The sequence below is a fragment of the Amblyomma americanum genome, chromosome 5, assembly GCF_052857255.1.
Source record: "Amblyomma americanum isolate KBUSLIRL-KWMA chromosome 5, ASM5285725v1, whole genome shotgun sequence".
Classification (NCBI taxonomy): Eukaryota; Metazoa; Arthropoda; class Arachnida; order Ixodida; family Ixodidae; genus Amblyomma; species Amblyomma americanum.
The window spans coordinates 187,971,192-187,991,625 of NC_135501.1; the positions used below are offsets into that span (position 1 = coordinate 187,971,192).

Below are 20,434 nucleotides of genomic sequence, written 5' to 3' on the forward strand. Positions count from 1 at the left end.
CAGTAGTGCGAAACATTTTGAAAATGATTGGAAAAGACTGTTTATTAGAAGTTAGCGAGGTTTAGCAAACAATTTTGATACTATGTAGAGAACTACGTTTCCTTCTAGCGGAGTGCTACAATTCGGTTCGGGCGGCTATAAAAACCCGTGCGACGCAAGCAGGAGCGGAACTTTTCGCAGGGACGTGCGCTGGAGCACGCGGCCGCGTGTCTGCGATAAGGTAAGCTTCGACTTGCTTCGTCTGCTTGCTTACCTAAGGGCTGTGTTGAGTGATACCTGGACAGCATGGTAGCCGTTGTCGAAAGCGCCGGCGGCCCGACTTGTGTGGTCAACACGCAAGAGCTTCAGAAGATTGTCAACAGCGCCTGGCAGAAATGGTTGAGGCGGAAGTGCGACCTCAGAATGAACGTCCTCGTCCGCGCCACGTATGCAAAGGCCAAGGAGGAGCTGGAGCGGAAACGGATAACCCGAAAACGCCGGTGGCAGGAGTTGTGGTCAGAGCTCGGCGCCCAACCGAAGCGACTGCACCAAGATGGCGGCGACTGCGCAAGCGACGATGACCCACTTTCCTTGAACTGTTTCTTTGACAAGCTACGGCAGGGAGCAGTGGCTGTGCAGGACCGAGTCTGAGCGTGGTGTCGTTTCCTTCTTTTTTGCAGTTCCCACCACCACCTCCCGCCCCCACGGCGCGACTACCCCCACCAGGATGTCGGCGTCCGCTGGAAGGGAGTGAGTTCCGGTGGTTGTCGCTGTAAATGCGCATTTGTAAATACTCATCACTCTTGTAAATAAGTCTGTACATAGCCATAGTCGCAAGATTAAAATTAAGTTATTTGCCGAAACATGCATTCTACTGTGTTGTCGCTTCGCGGCCGCCATCTTGGTAGGCTTAGCGGGGTTAAACATGGCGCCGGCTTTGTTATCCTAAGCCTAAGGGGGGGGGGGGGTGTTGCGGTTTGTGTTGCTTCGCACCGATGCCCTGCCGCCGCGCGCATTAAGAACGACTTGTTGACTTCGCCGCGTCTACTGAATAGCATTTCTTCTTTCTAGGTCACTGATTGTTACAAGTTAGAAAACTCATCACTACTATATGGTATTGGAAGACTGCATACAGTTTACTGCCTTGCTTTATACTAGATGACTTCGTGACAGGAATGCATCGAGCGACTTTTTTTTTTGCGTTGAAGTCGATTGCGTTTCAGGGGGAAAGTTTCACCAGCAACTCGCAAGTTTTAGACTGATGCAATACGTCGACCAAAGTATGTCCACGGCATTTGAACGGCACGTCGAAGTGGAAACTTGATTCTGGATGTTGACATCATACCTGCTCAGTTTCATCCAAGGCAACCCGTCTGTCACCGCTTCTCGGCGCCTTCGTTAGCGTTCGAAACACTGGGTTTGCTCACTCCTTTTTCCTCTCCATATTACTATGCCCAAGTTCCTATATATTCGCTCGTTTCTTTGTGGCTACTGTTCCCTTAATGATTAATCACTCAATCATGCTTGATGCGACACTTTCGCTATTCACTCTAGTATTTTAAAATTTAACAATCCTGTACACTTCCTTTAGATACGAACCTACTAAATTGTAGTCGTTCTTGGGCAGATATTAAATCACTCAATCATGCTTGATGCGACACTTTCGCTATTTACTCTAGTATTTTAAAATTTATTTAACAATCTTGTACACTTCCTTTAGATATGAACCTTTGCACTAAATTGTAGTCGTTCTTGGGCAGATAAGTGCAGTGATTCGGTGCAACTCATTACTGATCACATCTGGTTCGACTTTTTTTTTCTTCCCTATTTCATAGCACTCCATCCTGGTCAGTGCTTGAGGTGAAAGTAGTATCCACTGTGTACTGAAGTTCTGGTGAATGAGAAAGCAAAGGCACTGGAGCGGTCTGAAATGACGTCCAAGCAAGAGTATCTTTGTGAAGTCATCCGGGAATGCATATATGTCATGGGTTTGCCTTTCAACATTGTTTCAAGTACATCTTTAAAGCAAGGAAGTTACCATGTAATTCAACTGCAGAAGCTCAACATGCTGCTAGTGTCCATGGGAAGAAGGAATGTATTGCTATAAAAGGCACAAGTTCAAGCCTCTTACCAGCTCAGCTTGGTCCTAACTTAAGGAAAATGTTTTATTTCAAGAGATGAGTGACATGAGAAGCAATGCAAGTATTTGTAGAGGACAAAATTTATTCACGTTGACAAGCACAAGTTCAATAATTGCAAGACATGCATGACGGAGCAAGTATATGGGGCGTGGGGGGTTCGGGGGCTTTGTATGAAGATGTCCAAGGTACTGGATAGAAGATACTACCAAGTAAAGTTCCAAGCTTGATTTTAGTCGAAGTTGACAAGACATGCATGACAGAGCAAGTATATTATTGGGGAGGGTGGGGGGCTTTATGATGTCCATACACAGTCCAGGGCACTGGATAGAAGGAAAGTCTACTAAGTAAAGTTCGAAGTTTTAGTATGAAGTTGACAAGACGCATGAGAGAGCAAGTTCATTATTGGGGAGGGTGGGGGGCTTTATGAAGATGTCCATACACAGTCCAGGGCACTGGATAGAAGGAAAGTCTACCAAGTTCGAAGTTTTAGTATGAAGTTGACAAGACGCATGAGAGAGCAAGTTCATTATTGGGGAGGGTGGGGGGCTTTATGAAGATGTCCATACACAGCCCAGGGCACTGGATAGAAGGAAAGTCTACCAAGTAAAGTTCGAAGTTTTAGTATGAAGTTGACAAGACATGCATGAGAGAGCAAGTTTATTATTGGGGAGGGTGGGGGGCTTTATGAAGATGTTGTCCATACACAGCCCAAGGCACTGGATATAAGGAAAGTCTACCAAGTAAAGTTCCAAGATTGGCATGTAAAGCTTCAAGTGTGGACCACAAGATTGGCTAAGAAGTACTGAAGTATTCAAGCTGCCAACATTCTGCCTGAATGGCATTGGTTTGCTTTTTATCTTTCACATTTAGGTTACTTGTATTGTGTGCTGCTTAAATTTTTTTCATTTGCAAGCTTTCATTATTGTTGGCTTTAAACCAACACCGTAAGTCTTAATTGCAGCACAGTTTTAGAAGGCAGGCACAGTAGTTCAGGATATGAGATTAAAGGCAATTTGTTTTGCAGGTTTGGTGGTCGAGACTGAAGGAACTAGTGTCTTGTGGGATGCCAGTTAATTGGATCATCACAAAGCATTGATTTAAAGAGCGAAAGTAGATGCCAAAGGATCGTCCATGCGTGGGCACTCTTAGTAGATACCAGCAGTTTCGTGCATCAACGGTTCTCCCACAGGTATTCGTGAGTCCTGTCCTGCATTAAGTTCATTTTCGTGCATAACCCTTCGTTGCGTATACATAGTCTCATTGCACATCCTTTGCAATATCTTCTAGTGCTCGCATTCAACTCTTTGCCTTGTGTGCAATTCCAGCTAGTTGTGTACTGTAGGCTAAGCTTATGTAGCATGGTTGATGTGTGTACGTGCGTGTTGCCCTTGTTACTGGGTTGGGGGGGGGGGGGGTGTTGTATGCTTCGCTTTTGAGCCATTGCAGCTAACTAGGTACACTTCGCACACCTCACCTGGATGACTTAGACTGCTAGTGACACCAACACCTCTGCGACTTTTATTGCGTGGTTCAGCGTGGCCTGGAGCCCTGCGTTTGCTTTCTTCTGTTCTGCCTGGTGCACTCTGCGATCTTTGTCTACAGCTGCACGGAAAGCTTGTTGTAAGCTCCTTCTGAATGGGGTCCGGTTTCTCTTAGCAAATTGCACGGATCATTGCATAACGGCCCACTGGATTGTGCAAGTACTTGCTTTGCTCGACCTCTTCTCATTGCATCGCTATAACCAAAGGATTCTTGCGCGGGCTACATTAAAAGTGCTGGGGGGTGGGTTGTCTTAACCGCTGTGTTAAAAGTTTGCAGTTTGGCTCATTGAACACGTTCCGGAAGCAAGTTGCTGTAAGCATTGCACGCCATATTCTGGTTATGGATTGCCTTTGTTAAATCTGGGTGTCCGCGATGCGGTTTGGGGGGGTGGGGGGGGGGGTGGCATAACTGCTGTGTTAAATGTTTGCAGTGTGGCACATTGAACACGCTCCGGAAGCAAGTTGCTGTAAGCATTGCACGCCATGTTTTGGTTATGGATTGCCTTTGTTAAACCTGGGTGTCCCCGTTGCGGTTGGGGGGGTGGGGGGGGGGTTGCGTGATGAAGCATATTTTTGCAGGAACTAATGGATTCGTGTAAACCTGTCTGGAGGAACAGCCTGCTGCAAGCAGAAGTGTCTTGGATGTAGTGCGGGTAAGGGGTGGGTGGGGTATCACAGTTTTGAGTCTGTGCAGTGTTTGGCAACCATAGTAGATGCAATCTGGATGATCAACTCGTGCAGTTGTAAGCCTTTCTCTTTCTAAGGGTGGGGAAGGGGTGTATTTTAAGTTTGGTTCCCGTGAGCCTTACAGTGTGGCGTAATGAAGACTGCCTACACCAGAGGACCAATGTAAGCATAAGCCTTTTGTTTTAGTGTTGCGGAGGGTAGTAAATTTTGCTCAGTTGTTTGGGGAAGGGGGGGGGGGGTTAATTTACCATGTGCAGCTCTTGCAGTGTGAACCCAGGTCAGGTATACCTGTTGACTGTAGTCTCCCGACCCTTAGCCGTCTGTGAGTGGCCCTTTTTATTATTTGTACCATTGTGTGGGTTTTATTGCGTTGGGGAGAGGGGGGGGGGGTTCGTTGGTGGCGTGCATGCATCCTTGCAGCTCCGAGGCAACCCTAGCTTCCGTGTGCGGTGCCTACCTCCACTGGATGTGTGGCTGGCTGGCAGAGGGACGCGGTCCCCGGTTTGCGGTCTTCTCGTCGCGAGGATGGGTGCAGGGAGTACAGCTGTAGACCTTGATCTGTTGTGGCTACTACCCACTCATTGGTTTTGGGCCCACCGCTTACTGTCGTTGGAATGCGTGTGCGCGCGCCTAGGGGTGATCGAGCCCTGCTCCCGGTGGCCGAGCCCTGGTTCCCTTAATGCTACTGGCCCTGGAGTGCCCTGGCCCTAAAGCTGACCCGCAAAGAGAAAGCCTTCCTTTGTTCGGGCACGTACCTCTCTCGACTGGCTGCTGTAAAGGAAATCCCTACCACAGTCTGCACTCCTGCTGCGTGTTGCTTGCTGGCCGTCCTTGACAAGGCCTTGGTGTGAACGTGGGGCCGAAGGTTTGGAAGCGGGCTTTTGCATTTGTTCCTCCACTGGCAAGAGTTTGGGGCTGGGTGTTTTTTTTATTGGTGGGGTGGGTTTTGGGTTTGTGTTGTGCAGTTTTTTTTATAATGTAGCTAGCTAGTGTGTGGTGGTTCGAGTAAGGCTAGTCGCTGGGGGGGATGGTCTGGGGTGTTGTGTGGGAGTGGGCGTTTTCTTGCAGCTTCTGGCGCGAGTGGCTGCTGCCGTGGCGTGTGTGGTTTGCGGTGCCGTTGCGCGGTGAGAGGCGTCTTGCGCCGCTGTCCGGGCGAGGCTTCGTCGGGTTCGCCGCTTTGTGAGCCGCGATGGCAAGGGGCTTCGACCCGAAAAGAGAAGGCGTTTCGGCGAGGGTCCCGCTACACAGCTGGGCGAGGGTATCCGCGGCCGACCAGCTTTGGAGGATATGCGCCCGCTAGATCACCTCCTCGGTCGTCGAGGGTGCATCAGGGGCTGCCGTTCTCCGTGGTGCTGTGTCCGGTTCCTGTGGTTCCCGTGTTCCCGGTGTAGAGGACTGTCGGCGACGCGTCTTGGTGCGGTCGGGCGTGTGAGGCGTGCAAGGTTCCCCTCCCCCTTCGTTGGAAGATCATCGTAGCTTGTTCCCCCGCGGTGGAACTTCCCAGTCTGCAAGTGAGCAAAGCGCGCAGTTCTGAAGATCCCAGGATGCCTCCACTGCCATGGGTGCCCCATGTGGCCTCATCGGCATCGTCAACGCTAATTGGCCTGGTCACTTATTGCCTATTCGACTCTAGAATCATCTGTCCATTCTTCATATTTACTTACTAGTCATGTCAGCCCATTTAGTGCTGTAACTGGATGTCTAAATTGTGCATTGCTCAGTACGTAAATTATGCGAATGCATTTTTAAAATGCCAAATTTCCTCCCTGTTTAGTGCAATGCACCAATATCTCTGCAAAAGCATTAATAAGAAGGAAATTGAAATTCATAATGAAAAATCTGATCTTTTGGTACTGCCTGTGACGTGCACATTCCTGAACGCACTTTGTTACTGCTACATATGTCATGCTTCCATGTTGTAACTGTCTTCATTCATATGCAATTTAGACCAGTTTCCTGGAGCTGATATACTTGAGCTGTGTGTAGCCTATATGCCATGTATATAAAGGCTCACCTTGTGAGAGTGCTATTGGGATAGGATTTCTCCCACATTGAGGCTGCCATTTTCCATCTGGGCAGCAGTAGGTGCCTTCTTGGACTAGCAAATTTGCTCCATCTGCACGTCTGTAACTGTATTATAGTCTACAACAGCATTTCCAAGATTGCGTTATATAAAGTTTAAATTCGATAAAGTATCATTTGTGCGGTCTATATGCTAGATTGAGACCGTTCCAAACGCATTGGTGTTGCGAGGTAGTGACTGCTGCTGACGCTGCAATCTTTTGTAAAAGCATTCAAGTAACCATAGTTGCGATTTGTTTGTGTGAATCAAGTACAACATACATTGTATTGTTTTAGCATTAGTCTGAAATCCATTCGAAAGTATTGCATATGCATTCGATTGCATATGCATTCGAGTATATTCACAGTGCTCTGTAAATCTCAAAACATGGATACTTTGTCCCCATGCTCAAGTTATTGCAGTGTGGAGCTGCATCAGTCAAGCTGAAAACTCGTTAACCTGGATTTATTACGAGCTTAATACAGCTGGGAGGTGCTTATAAATAAGGTGCAGAAGGAAAATGGGTTAAAATAAACAATCTATTACTTACTATCAAGCACATTCACTTAATTGCAAACCATACCTGCTTAAGTTGCATTATCATTTGGTTCCAAACTAGCTGAGTGACTTGGAATAAGAAGTATATTTTATATTTTGCTCTGTGAAAGGATTTTGTTACTTGTAAGCCGTTCATTGCTGTCAGCCTGTAATTGCTTGATTGCAAACTATTTCCTGTAAAAGTTAAATATGAAATGTCCCCTTGGAACTAATATCTGAGACTCAAAGGAAGATTGTCTAATTTGCTCTGCAAAGTGAGACTTGTGCACGAAGGTCCTGCTCAATGCATACATACTGAGTTTGTATTCATTTCACTGGAAACTATATTTCCTGCATACCTTTAGTGTTACCTCCACTGCAAAAAGTTAAACTTGCTAATTGTTTCCATGAACATTACAAGCTTCTAGGCAGACCAGTGGATCTATCCGAGTTCAGTTGTGGAGCTGGTTGCAATAATGCCAATGTGAAATGTACATGTGCTATATTTAGCAAGGATGTCATTTCATATATGTTACGTCCTTCCGTGATAAATTTTTCACAAATGCCAAAACCCCGTGAAATGAAAACTGTCGGCTGCATCTGTAAAGCATAGTAACTTGAAATTCTCTATTGTTGTAATAAGGGTTAAGTTCCCTTTGTGGCTCAATGCTTTATCAGATTACTGGAGTAATAGATGTTCACCTATCAAGTGCATTAGTTGCATATTTCAATAGGCTTTCTCATTGAAAGAAACCGTAATATGTAAGGAATATTTGAGATTTGCAAGGCATGAGATTTCAACAAAGGAACTCCTTGCTGTGTGGGTAGCATAAACTACAGTTCAGAAGTTCTCTACAAAAACCCCTTCTGTTTGGTCCTATCACTCCTGGAAATGTACTTTCAAATCCTTCAGTTATCATCTATCACACCAATATTTTTGTTCTGCTTTTCGTTCTCTAGGCAGGATATGTGAAAGCATTGTTCATAACAACGGGACTTATTTCTTAAACGTTGCTGTAAATAAGGTCGATTGAATAAATTCAACAATATCCGGCAAGAAAAGGCGTGGATTTGGGGCAGGTGCCAGGGGAGAAGGGAGCCTGCCTGAAACAAAACTCTATTCACAGCAACGTTTCAGTGTTACTGTCTAGAGATAGTGAATAAGTGAATGAAATAAAAAAAAGTGAAAGCATATTGCATACTTTGTGGTGTATCTTCTTAAACCAGGTGCCAGCCAAAGTTTGGCAGCATTTTGGGAATTGGCCCATGGTTTGCTTGGCTCAAATGCATTTAGCACTTGAAGCAAAGGCGGGCTTTACTGCTTAAATCCATTACCCCTCGAGACTGGTTGCTTATTACTTGCTTTGTTGCGCCAGTTCAGAAAGGGTGTTGGATTAAGCCTGTACTCTAGTAAGATGTTCTCTTTTAGCAAGTCTTCGAGATTCTGCGTATCTTGTGCTCTGGATGCCGGAGATTTCAATGGTATAGTATATCTACCGCAACTGTGCACCTTATACCAAAAGCTTCGAGGTGCTGCATATCTGTTCTGGATGCTGGAGGTTTGAATGGTATAGTATCACGCATTTTGTAGTTGCATGTTTTGATCTAGGATGCGAGACTTAAGAGCTTGCAGTGGGCATGTTGGGAGTATCTAATCATTTGCCTTTTCCGTAAGGTTGTCATTCTGGAAGTGTTCTACAATCTAGGTACTGTGGTAATGCCAAGTGGATAATATTTTGCTTTGAATTAATAGTAGGATTTTTTATCTGGAAATGGTTCCGTGCAGTCATTGCTGCTGGCTGAAGCAGCAGGGTGTGGCTTAATTTTTTTTGGCAAGTGGTATTTAGCTGATCTGCAGATGTTTGTAGGTTGGTGTAATGCCTTCATAAAAAAAAATGGTGGAAGAGTTCAGGTGGAATTCGACATTGCAAGTAATTGCGATGTGGGGATTCGATAGCTTTAGTGAATTCGTATGTGGTCTTAAAAAGGTTTGTGGTATTTGAAACAATTGAAGGTGTATTGGCAGAATAAATGCATTTATAAATTGAGATTGCAGATAGGCCCCGTAGTGCGGAAGAGCAACTGTGCTTATTACTGCTTTGATAGAGTACGGCTTCTATGCATATGGCAGTAGTATGTTCCCATTAGATACTAGGTGGTGTACTGAGGACAAATGTCATGGTGGTGCAGAACTAAATCCAAGATGTGCATGTATTATTGAAACTCCAATTTCTGCTAAAAATACTGTTTATAGATTTGTGCGTTTTATTTTGTGGATGGCATTATGAGAAAATTAGTACATGGCTGTGTTGATGTGACAAAAAAGATTGTTTGGGCGTGGGGGGAGGGGGGAAATGGAAGCATGGTCAAGCAAGCAGATGGACTGTGGTTCTAATCTATTTGCTATGCTAGGTGATGTGTGAATTGTGTGTGGAACTTTGTCTGAAAGGAAAAGATTGAAAAATTTTGGGCAAGGATGATGCTATGGAGAAAGTGTCTAAACGTAAAATTTGCGGGTGTGTGTGTGCTGGAGGGAGTGGTGCAAGATTGTTTAAATGAAGTGCTGATCTGGATAATTGGAAATGTGGGTAGTGGAAGTGTTTCCTCCAATTCTGAGCTTCATAGACAATGATAGTGGCTAATGAAAGCTGGATGGTGCATAGACTACGGAATAGTTTTGTCAATAGTTGACTGGGTGGTACTTAAATCTGAAGTATGCTTGGTGCTGTTTTGAGATGAATTAAATATTCTGGAATCTGGAATAATTGTCATTGAGTGCGGGTGCTTCTGAAACGACTGTGGGATATGAATATGTGCAAATTCAGTAATATTCTAGACACCGAGGAATGTGGTGTGAAATGATGAAATGGCCTAAAATATGTGTTCTGAATTTTTTGCTTTGGTAAAGTATTACCTTTACAAGTGACCTACGGTGGTGTGTTGAGTGGGCAGTAGCTTCAAGAAATCTGCTTTGTTGGGAACAAAGTGGCAGAAAACAGATGGTGTATAAAATGATCAGAGTGAATTAAAACCAAACGCTGGCTTGTGGTTTGAAATGGAGAGTGGAAATAGAAAATGCATTATGCGGGTGGTGTGGAAGTGTACACGTGGTTCTGGACTCTTGCACTGGTGGATGTTGAGATGCCAGGTAGTCTTGAAGAGAAAATGAATAGCTGTGCACCAAGGGTTAATGAAGTATAAAAAGTTCACCATGTGGGTTTTCAGCAAGTAAAATTAGGCAGGCGCATAAACGTTGCCTGTATACCTCTGGGTGTTTAAACGGCAAGGGGAAAGAGAAAAATTGCGATTGAAAACGAAGAAAGTCTGCTATGGACTTCGGAACTTGTGAAATGTTGAAAACGGTAATTTTGAATGTCCGAGGGTGTGTACCCAGTGTGCAAACTGCAAAAACTCGAGAAAATGGTGATGCTCTTGGTGATGCAATGGAAAGCTGTGCCGAGTATGTTCGCAGTTCAGAATAATGGTTACAGGGTGCAAGGTGTGTTGAAATGTGAAGTTTTGAGGCGTGAAAAATGCTTTCTAGACATCTGAAATACAGTACGGTGGTTAATGGCTATTAGCATTTTCAAACGTCAAAAGTAGGTTGGGTGCCAAGGAGCTAAGAAAAATGCAATAAATGTATTATGGGCTTAGTGAAGGTGGGGTAGTGGGGAAAATTTCATGTCGTGGTGACACTCTGTGTGACCGGAGTGAATAAACGAATTTGTGGCATATGTTGTGCAGTTCCAATGAGGTAATAAAATATATTGCAGATTGAAGGCTGGGTTGAATATTGTAAATGTAGATGGATGTTGGTTGATCCTATTGTGAGAGGGCAATGCTGTGGACGTTGGGTTGCGTGAATTTTTCGACTTCCGAAATTAAGAGTGCAATATTTAATGCGATACTTATAACGTGTATAAACAACTGTGGCGTGTTAAAAAGTTGAAACCTCTGAAATCGGGTGGATCAGTAGTGTGCAATGGACTACGTGTGTGTTCTGAACTTCCCGTGATGGAAAAAGATAAAGTATGGTGGCCAGCCAGTGGAATGGTGGTAGTGTCTGCAGTGATTGAAGGGGAAAAAACGCGATTGCAGCTTTCACTATGGAGGCTCCGTTGAAAATAGACAATAGTAAAAATGGGCTGTAAAAATGTAAATTCGGTGAAAAACATGGATGCGTTGCGGTATTTCATGATCACATTTGTAATGATTTGTAGGAGATTGAAATGGCGAAGTCGTAAGATTATTAAAATAAGGCAGCAAGAAATGTGTTCTGGAAAAAAAAAATTACTCTAATCTGTATGTGTTACGAGTATTGTGGTTCCAACGAACTGAAAACTTTTTGAACTCCGTGATTGGATTGTTGTACTGAAAAATAAGGTTCATGTTAAAGTTCATTTCTCAACCAAACATGAATGCGTTCCGGTACTGAAAAAGATACATAATGAATGCTCGTCTGAAATAAACAGTGGTAAATATAGTTGTGAACCAAACCATCAGTTCTATGAAACACGTGGATGTGTTGCGGTACTGAAAATAAATTCATATTGTAGACTGGGTGGATTATTGAAATGGTGTATGGTAAATATCAGTTGAAATATATTGAAATGGGATTAAAATAAAATGAACTGAAGGAATTCTGCGAAAAACTTGTTGTGGTACTGAAAAATATGGTTTGTAATGAAGGCTGGGGTGAGTGTTAAAATGAGGGAGTGGTTGGTAATAATGGGTTGTGAAACGAACTGAAACAATTCTGCGAATATGATTGCATTCCGATGCTCAAAGACTGTTCATAATAAAGTTTTGGTTCAATATTGAAATAGTCTGCGTAAGTTGGTTGTGAAATGAACTGAAACGAGTGTGTTGCGTTATGGTTCACAGTGAATGCTCGGTTGAAGTGGACAGTGGTAATATTGGGTGGTGAAACAAACTCTGCGAATATGATCTTGTTGTGGTACTCAAAGGCGAGGTTCATAATGAAGTCTGGGTTTAATGCTAAAATAGGTTGTGTATAAATTGGTTGTGAAATGAATGTTGCATTATTTGAATGCAAGGTTCTCGGTAAATGCTCGGTTGAAATTGACAATGGTAAAATGAGTATTGAAATATACTGAAAACAATACTGTGAACATTAACGCGCTATGGTACTGACAAATAATGTTTATAATGAAGACGAGATATGAATTGGAACAATCGTGCGAACATAAATGTGTTGCAGTACTGGAGAGAAGTTCATAATGGAGGATTGCACATTGGTGAAAATCGTGTGACATGAAATGCATCTTCCGTGATACAGGACACATTGCGGTACTGTGATATAAGGTTCATATTGTAGACTGCGTTGAATATTCCAATGGACAGGTAGAAATAGGTTGTGACATAAGTACAAAAGTTTTTGCAAACATAATTGTTCTGCAGTAGTGAAAAAGGTTTATATAAAGGTGGATTGGATGTTGAAATGGGCAGTGCTAAAAATTGGTTGTGAAACGAACAAACAATTCTGTGTAAACAAGGATGCATTGCGCTACTGAACAATAGACTTCATAATGAGGGCTGGGTTGAATGTTGAAATGGGCAGCGCTGAAAGTTATTTGTGATACGAACTGAAAACATCTGCGAACATGAATGCATTGTGGTTCTGAAAAATGAGGTTCATTATGAAAGCTCTGCTGCAATAAACAGCACTAGAAATGGGTTCTGAAACGAACTGGAAACAATTCTGCGAAATACATGCATGCGTTGCGGTACTGAAAATAAAAGTTCATGCTGTAGGCTGGGTTGAATATAAAACAAATCTGCAAAGAAGATGGATGCATTACGGAAATGAAAATAAGGTTCATAATGAAGGTAATCATTTAATGTTAAAAGGGACAGTGCTAATAGTAGGGCATGAAACAATTCTGCGAAAAACATATATGTGTTGTGGCACTGAAAAATAAGGCCCATAATGAAAGCTGGTTTGAAGATTGAAAGTTGCCAGTGAAGAAAATTTGTTGCGAAATGAACTGGAACAAATAAATGCTTTTCGGTACTGAAGAAGGTTTATAATGAAAACTGGGCTGAAAATTAAGAGTAGTGAATATAGGTTGTGAAAAGGACTCTGAACAATTTGTTGAACATGCGTCGGTGCTCAGTTAACGGACTGGTAACGAATGATTTCTCGGGGATTGAAGTGGCTAAGTGGTAAAAATGGATTGAGAAAGTATTGAGGATAATGCGTTTTTGTTAAGTCTGATGAATTTCAGGAAATACAATAATGCACTGGGAGTAAAGTGCAGAATGATATTCGCTAAATATGGAAGTCAGGAAATGTGTTGTAAAAAAAAAAACTTTCCTCTAGTAAGTGTAGGTTGATTTTGTGGTTAGTTCAAACAATTTTTTGAATAATTTGGTTTGGAAGTGCACTGAAACAAACGTGTGAACGACGTGAATGCATTGCTGTACCGAGAAATACGGTTCACTTTGAAGGCTTGTTTGAAATAGAGTGGTAAAGATGGGTTGTCAAGCAAACTGAAACATTTCTACGAAAAATGTGGATGCGTTGTGGTACTCAAAATTAGGTTCATAATGTAGGCAGGGTTAAATATTGAAATGAAATGTGGTATGGATAAATTGTGAAGCGAACTGAAACAATTCTGAGATGAATCCGTTGCGCTGCTGAAAAATAAGGTTGATAATGAAGGCTTGGTTGAAATGGACAATACTAAAAATGGATTGTGAGAAGGAACTTCATTATTCTGCGAAAAACATGAATGCATTGTGATACTGAAAAATAAGGTTAATAATATTGCCTGGGCTGAATATCGAAACGGAGAGTGGTAACAACAGGCTCTTATACAACTCTGCGGAAAACATAAATGCATTGCAGTACACAAGGTTTCTAATGAAGGCTGGGTTGAATGTTGAAATGGAGAATGCTAGAAATTGCTTTTGAAATAAAATGAAATAATTGTGCGATTACATGAATGTGTGGTAGTACTGAAAGATAAGGTTCATAATTAAGGCTGGTTGAATGTTGAAATGGACTGGTGAAAATACGTTGTGAAACAAAATGAAACAGTTGTGAGAAAAATGCATTGCGGTACTGCAAAATAAGGCTCATAGTAACGGCTGGGTTGATTCTTAATATGCACAGTGGTAAAATAAGTTGTGAAAAAAACCGAGTGTTGCGAACATGAATGTGTTGCGGTACTGAACAATGATGTTCATAATGAAGGCTGGGTTGCATGTTGAAATACCAAGTGGTAAAAATGGTTTCATATTGCAACATGAACTGAAACAATAGTGTGAACATGAATGTGTTGTAGTTCTCAAAAATAAATTTCATAATGAAAGACGAGTTAAAATGCTCATTAATAAAAATCGTCCCTGAAATGAAACTCTTGTGTAAAATATAGGAGGTGCATTACGATACTGAAGAAAAGTGCATAATGAACCCTAGGTTTTATGTCAAAGTGCCCAATGGTTAAAATAGGTAGTGAAAAACTTAATTCTTGCAAACAACATTAATGCATTGCGGGACAGAAAAATAAGGTTCGTAATGAAGCCTTGGTTGAAATGTAAATTAATGAAAATGGGTTGTGAAAGGAACTGAACCAATCCTGCGGAAAACATGAATGTGTTGCGATACTGAAAAATAAGGTTCATATTGTAGGATGATTTGAATATTGACAGTGGTGAAGATAGGTTGTTGAACTAAGACAAATCTGTGAAAAACATGGATCCGTTGCGGTACTAAAAAAGACTGGTAAATTTAGTTGCGAAATTAAGCGAAACAATTCTGCGAAGTACACAAATATGTTGTGTTACTGAAAAAAACTAAAGGTCCATACCTTTATAAAGGCTGGGATGAATGCTGATGTGGACAATGGTAATAAGTTATTGAATGCATTGTGGTACTGGAACCTAAAGTTTGTAATGAAAGCTGGGTTGACTAACGACTGAACAGTGGTAAAAATGGGTCGTGAAACGAACCAATCTGCGAATATGAATGCTTTGCTGTACTCAATAACAAGGTTCATAATGAAGGCTGGGCTGAAATGGACAGTGGTATAAATAAGTTTGGGCGAAAAAAAAAAAGTTCTGTGAAAACCATAGATGCGTTGCGGTACTGACAACTAAAGTTGATAATGAAGGATGGGTTGCGTAATGACTTGAAGAGTGGAAACAATAGGTTGTGAAACGAACAAATCTGCGAATATGAATGCGTTTCGGTACTCATTAAAAAGGTTTAATGAAGGCTGGGCTGAAATGGACAGTGGTATAAATACGTTCGGGGGAAAAAAAAACAAACAGTTCTGTGAAAACCATAGATGCGTTGCGGTACTGACAACTAAAGTTGATAATGAAGGATGGGTTGCGTAATGACTTGAACAGTGGAAACAATAGGTTGTGAAACGAACAAATCTGCGAATATGAATGCGTTTCGGTACTCAATAAAAAGGTTTAATGAAGGCTGGGCTGAAATTGAAATGGACAGTGGTATAAAGAGGTTCTGAGAAAAAAAAATTTCTGTGAAATACATGGATGCATTGCAATACTGAAAAATAAGGTTCACTAAGGAGGCTCCGTTGAAAATAGACAATAGTAAAAATGGGTTGTGAAAATGAAAATTCGGTAAAAAACATAGATGCATTGCGGTATTTCATGATCAGATTGAATGAATGATTTGTAGGAGATTGAAATGGTGAATTTGTAAGATTATTAAAATGGAGCACTAAGAAATGTGTTCTCAAAAAAAAAAAAAATTTACTCTAATCGGTGTGTGTTAATATTGTGGTTCCAACGAACTGAAAATTTTTTGAACGCCGTGAATGGATTGTTGTACTGAAAAATAAGGTTCATGTTAAAGCCTGGTTCATTGTTGAAATGGCCAGTGGTAAAATATGGTGAAGTGAACTGAAACAAATCTGCAAAAATGAATGCGTTCCGGTACTGAGAAAGATTCATACTGAATGCTCGTCTGAAATGAACAGTGGTAAATATAGTTGTGAACCAAACAATCAGTTCTATGAAAAGCGCGGATGTGTGATGGTATTGAAAAAAAAAACTCGTTTTGTAGACGGTGAAGTATTGAAATAATGTATGGTAAATATATTGAAATGAAATGGACTGAAAGAATTCTGCGAAAAACGTGTTGTGGTACTGAAAAATATGGTTTGTAATGAAGGCTGGGGTGAGTGTTAAAATGAGGAGTGGTTGGTAATAATGGGTTGTGAAACGAACAAACAATTCTGCAAATATGATTGCATTGCGATGCTCAAAGACTGTTCATAGTAAAGTATTGGTTCAATATTGAAATAGTCTGCGTAAGTTGGTTGTGAAATGAACTGAAAAGAGTGCGTTGCGTTACTTAAGGTTGATAGCGAATGCTTTGTTGAGGTGGACAGTGGTAAAAGTAAGTTTTGAAACGAACTGAAAACAATCCTGTGAACATGAATGCGTTGTGGTACTGACAAATATTGTTTATAATGAATGCTCTGTTAAATGTTTAAATGAACGGTGGCAAAAATGGTTGGTATGGATTGAAACAATCATGCGAACATTAATTCATAGTGAAGGATGGGCTGAAATGCACTGTGGTAAAAATTGTGTGTGAAATGAAATAAATCTGTTCCGTTATGCAGGACACATTGTGGTACTGAGAGATAAGGTTTATAGTGTAGGCTGCGTTGAATATTGAGATGAACAGGTTAAAATAGGTTGTGTTGAAGTACAAAATTTTGCAAGCTGGATGCAGTGATAAAAATTGGTTGCGAAACGAAGTGAAACAATTCTGTGTGAAACGTGGATGCGTTAATGTACTGTATAAGCTTCATAATGAGGGTTGGGTTGAATGTTCAAATGGTCAGTGCTAAAAGGTTTTTGAGATATGAAAACAAATATGCAAACATGAATGCGTTGCGGTTCTGAAAAAATAAGGTTCATTATGAAAGCTCTGCTGCAATAAACAGCACTAGAAATGGGTTCTGAAACGAACTGGAAACAATTCTGCGAAATACATGCATGCGTTGCGGTACTGAAAATAAAGGTTTGTTGTAGGCTGGGTTGAATGTAAAACAAATCTGCAAAGAACATGGAGGTTATGGAAATAAAAATAAAGTTCATAATGAAGGTTTGATCTAATATTGCAATAGACTGTGCTAACAGTAGGGTGTGAAACTAACAATCCTGCGAAAAATGTGATGTTTTGCGGCACTGAAAGGTTCATAATGAAAGCTGGGTTGAATATTGAAAATATCCAGTTTAGAAAATTTGTTTCGAAATGAACTGAAACAAATGGATTCTGACTCAATACGCAGATGCTAGAAAGCTAAGCGTTGCTGTACTGAAAAAGGTTCATAATGAAGGCTCGGTTGAAATAAACAGTGCTAAAAATGGGTTGTGAAAAAAAAAAACCAGGATTTCTGCGAAAAACAAAACTGCATTGTGATACTGAAAAATAAGGTTAATAACGAAGGCTTTGTTCAAATGGAAATTAGTGAAAATGGGTTGTGAAAAGAACAACGAATCCTGCGAGAAACATGAATGTGCTGTGATACTGAAAAATAGGTTCATATTGTATGCTGATTTGAATATGAAAACTGACGTAAAATTAGTTGTGAAATGAAATAAAACATTCTGCAAACTACATAAATGTGTTGCATTACTGAAAAATAAGGTTGATTTTAAACGTTAGGTTGAATGCTGAGGTGGACAATGGTAAGGTACTGAACACACTAACAGTTCTGCGAATACCATAGATGCGTTGCGGTACTGGAAACTAAAGTTGATAATGAAGGATGGGCTGACTAATGACTTAAACAGTTACAATTGTAAAAATGGTTTGTGAAAGGAACAAATCTGCAAATATGAATGAGTTACTGTACTCAACAAGGTTCATAATGAAGGCTGGGCTGAAATGGACAGTGGTAGAAATAGGTTCTGAAAAAAAAAAAAAAAACATCGATGCATTGCAATACTGAAAAATGCGGTTCACTATGCTGCTCTGTTAAAATGGACAATGGTAAAAATGGGTTGTGAAAATGAAAATTCTGTTAAAAAACGGATGCGTTGCGGTACTTCATGATAGATTTGGATTAAGTGATTTGTTGGCAATTGAAATGGCTGTTGTAGAAATGGGTTGAGAAGACACTGAGGATTATAAAAATGTAGCCGCAGGAAATGTGTTCTGAAATGAATATTTACTGATTGGTATGTGTTGACAGAATATTGTGGTTAGTTTCAATGAATTGAAACAATTTTTCGAACACAATAGAAATGCGATTATAAGACTGAGGCGCTGGCTCTGTGCCACTGAGGAGGACAAACAGAAATAGGTTGTGGTACTGGAAATTAAGGTTCATATTAATACTCTGTTCATTGTTGAAATGGCCACTGGTAAAATATGGTTGGGAAGTGAACTGAAACAATTCTGTGAACATAAAATGCGTTCCGGTACTGAGAAAGATTCATAATGAATGCTCGTCTGAAATGAACAGTGGTAAAAAAAAACTGTGAACCAAACAATCAATTCTATGAAAAACATGGATGTTTTGGAAAAAAGAGTTTGTGAAACGAACAAATCTGCGAATACGAATGCGTTTCGGTACCCAATAACAAGGTTCATAATGGAGGCTGGGCTGAAATAAACAAAGGTATAAATACGTTCTGAAAAAAAAAACAAAACAGAAAACATGGGTGCATTGCAATACTGAAAAATAGGGAATGGACAATAGTAAAAATGAGCTGTGCAAATGAAAATTAGGTGAAAAACATGGATGCGTTGCGGTATTTCATGATCAGATTTGTAATGAATGATTTGTAAGAAATGTGTTCTGGAAAAAAAAAAATATTTACTCTAATCGATACGCGTTAAGAATATTGTGGTTCCAACGAACTGAAAACTTTTTGAACGCCGTGAATGGATTGTTGTACTGAAAAATAGGGTTCATGTTAAAGCCCGGTTCATTGTTGAAATGGCCAGTGGTAAAATATGGTTAAGAGATGAACTGAGACAAATCTGGAAACATGAATGCGTTCCGGTACTGAGAAAGATTTATTATGAATGCTCGTCTGAAAATAAACAGTGGTAAATATAGTTGTGAATCAGTTCTATGAGAAACGTGGATGTGTTGCGGTATTGAAAAAAAATTCATATTGTAGACTGGGTGAAGTATTGAAATGGTGTATTGTAAATATAAGTTGAAATATATTGAAATGGAATAAAATGAACTGAAGGAATTCTGCAAAAAACGTGTTGTGGTACTGAACAGTATGGTTTGTAATGAAGGCTGGGGTGATGGTAGAAATGAGGGAGTGGTTGGTAATAATAAGTTGTCAAACGAACAGAAACAATTCTTCGGATATGATTGCATTGCGATGCTCAAAGACTGCTCATAATAAAGTTTTGGTTTAATATTGAAGTAGTCTGCGAAAGTTAATTGTGAAATGAACTGAAACGAGTGTTGCGTTACTTACGGTTCACAGTGAATGCTCGGTTGAAGTGGACAGTGGTAATATTGGGTGGTGAAACAAACTCTGCGAATATGATCTTGTTGTGGTACTCAAAGGCGAGGTTCATAATGAAGTCTGGGTTTAATGCTAAAATAGGTAGTGTATAAATTGGTAGTGAAATGAATGTGTTGCGTTTTTTGAATGTAAGGTTCACGGTAAATGCTCGGTTGAAATTGACAATGGTAAAATGAGTTTTGAAATGAACTGAAAACAATACTGTGAACATGAACGCGTTGTGGTACTGACAAATAATGTTTATAATGAAGACTCGGTTAAATGTTTAAATGAACGGTGGCAAAATGGTTGAGATATGAATTGAAACAATCGTTCGAACATAAATGTGTTGCGGTACTGGAGAGTAAAGTTCATAATGGATGATGGGTTGTGAAATGCACAGTGGTAAAAATTGTGTGTGACATGAAATACATCTTCAGTGGTACAGGAGACATTGCGGTACTGTGATATAAAGTTCATATTGTAGGCTGTGTTGAATATTCCAATGAACAGGTAGAAATAGGTTGTGACATAAGTGCAAAAGTTTTTGCAAACAACATAATTGTTCTGCAGTAGTGAAAAAGGTCATTTGGGAAAGGTGGATTGGATGTTGAAATGGGCAATGGTAAAAATTGGTTGTGAAACGAACTGAAACAATTCTGTGTAAACAAGGATGCATTGCGCTACTGAACAATAAACTTCATAATGAGGTCTGGGTTGAATGTTGAAATGGCCAGTTCTAAAAGTTACTTGTGATATGAACTGAAAACAAATATGCCAAATATGCGAACATGAATGCGTTGTAGTTCTGAAAAATAAGGTTTATAATGAAAACTGGGCTGAAATGGGGAGTGGTAAAAATAAGTTGTGAAACGGACTTAATTTGCAAAACAGATGCGTTGCGGTACTTGATTCGTAACGAATGATTTGTCGGGGATTGAAATGGCTAAGTGGTTAAAATAGATTTAGAAAGTTTGAGGATAATACATTTTTGT

At 40.6% G+C, this 20,434-nt stretch overlaps 2 long non-coding RNA genes across 2 annotated transcripts; both read left to right on the forward strand.

Annotated features, from left to right (window-relative positions):
• Positions 1-115: 115 nt before the first annotated feature.
• On the forward strand, positions 116-842 carry LOC144133244 (uncharacterized). Its single transcript, XR_013315013.1, has 2 exons — positions 116-220; positions 660-842. It is a non-coding gene; the product is annotated as an uncharacterized LOC144133244 (long non-coding RNA).
• A 4,804-nt stretch (positions 843-5,646) lies between these two features.
• On the forward strand, positions 5,647-20,434 carry LOC144133246 (uncharacterized). The gene is made up of 3 exons (XR_013315015.1): positions 5,647-11,330; positions 18,877-19,032; positions 19,170-20,434. It is a non-coding gene; the product is annotated as an uncharacterized LOC144133246 (long non-coding RNA).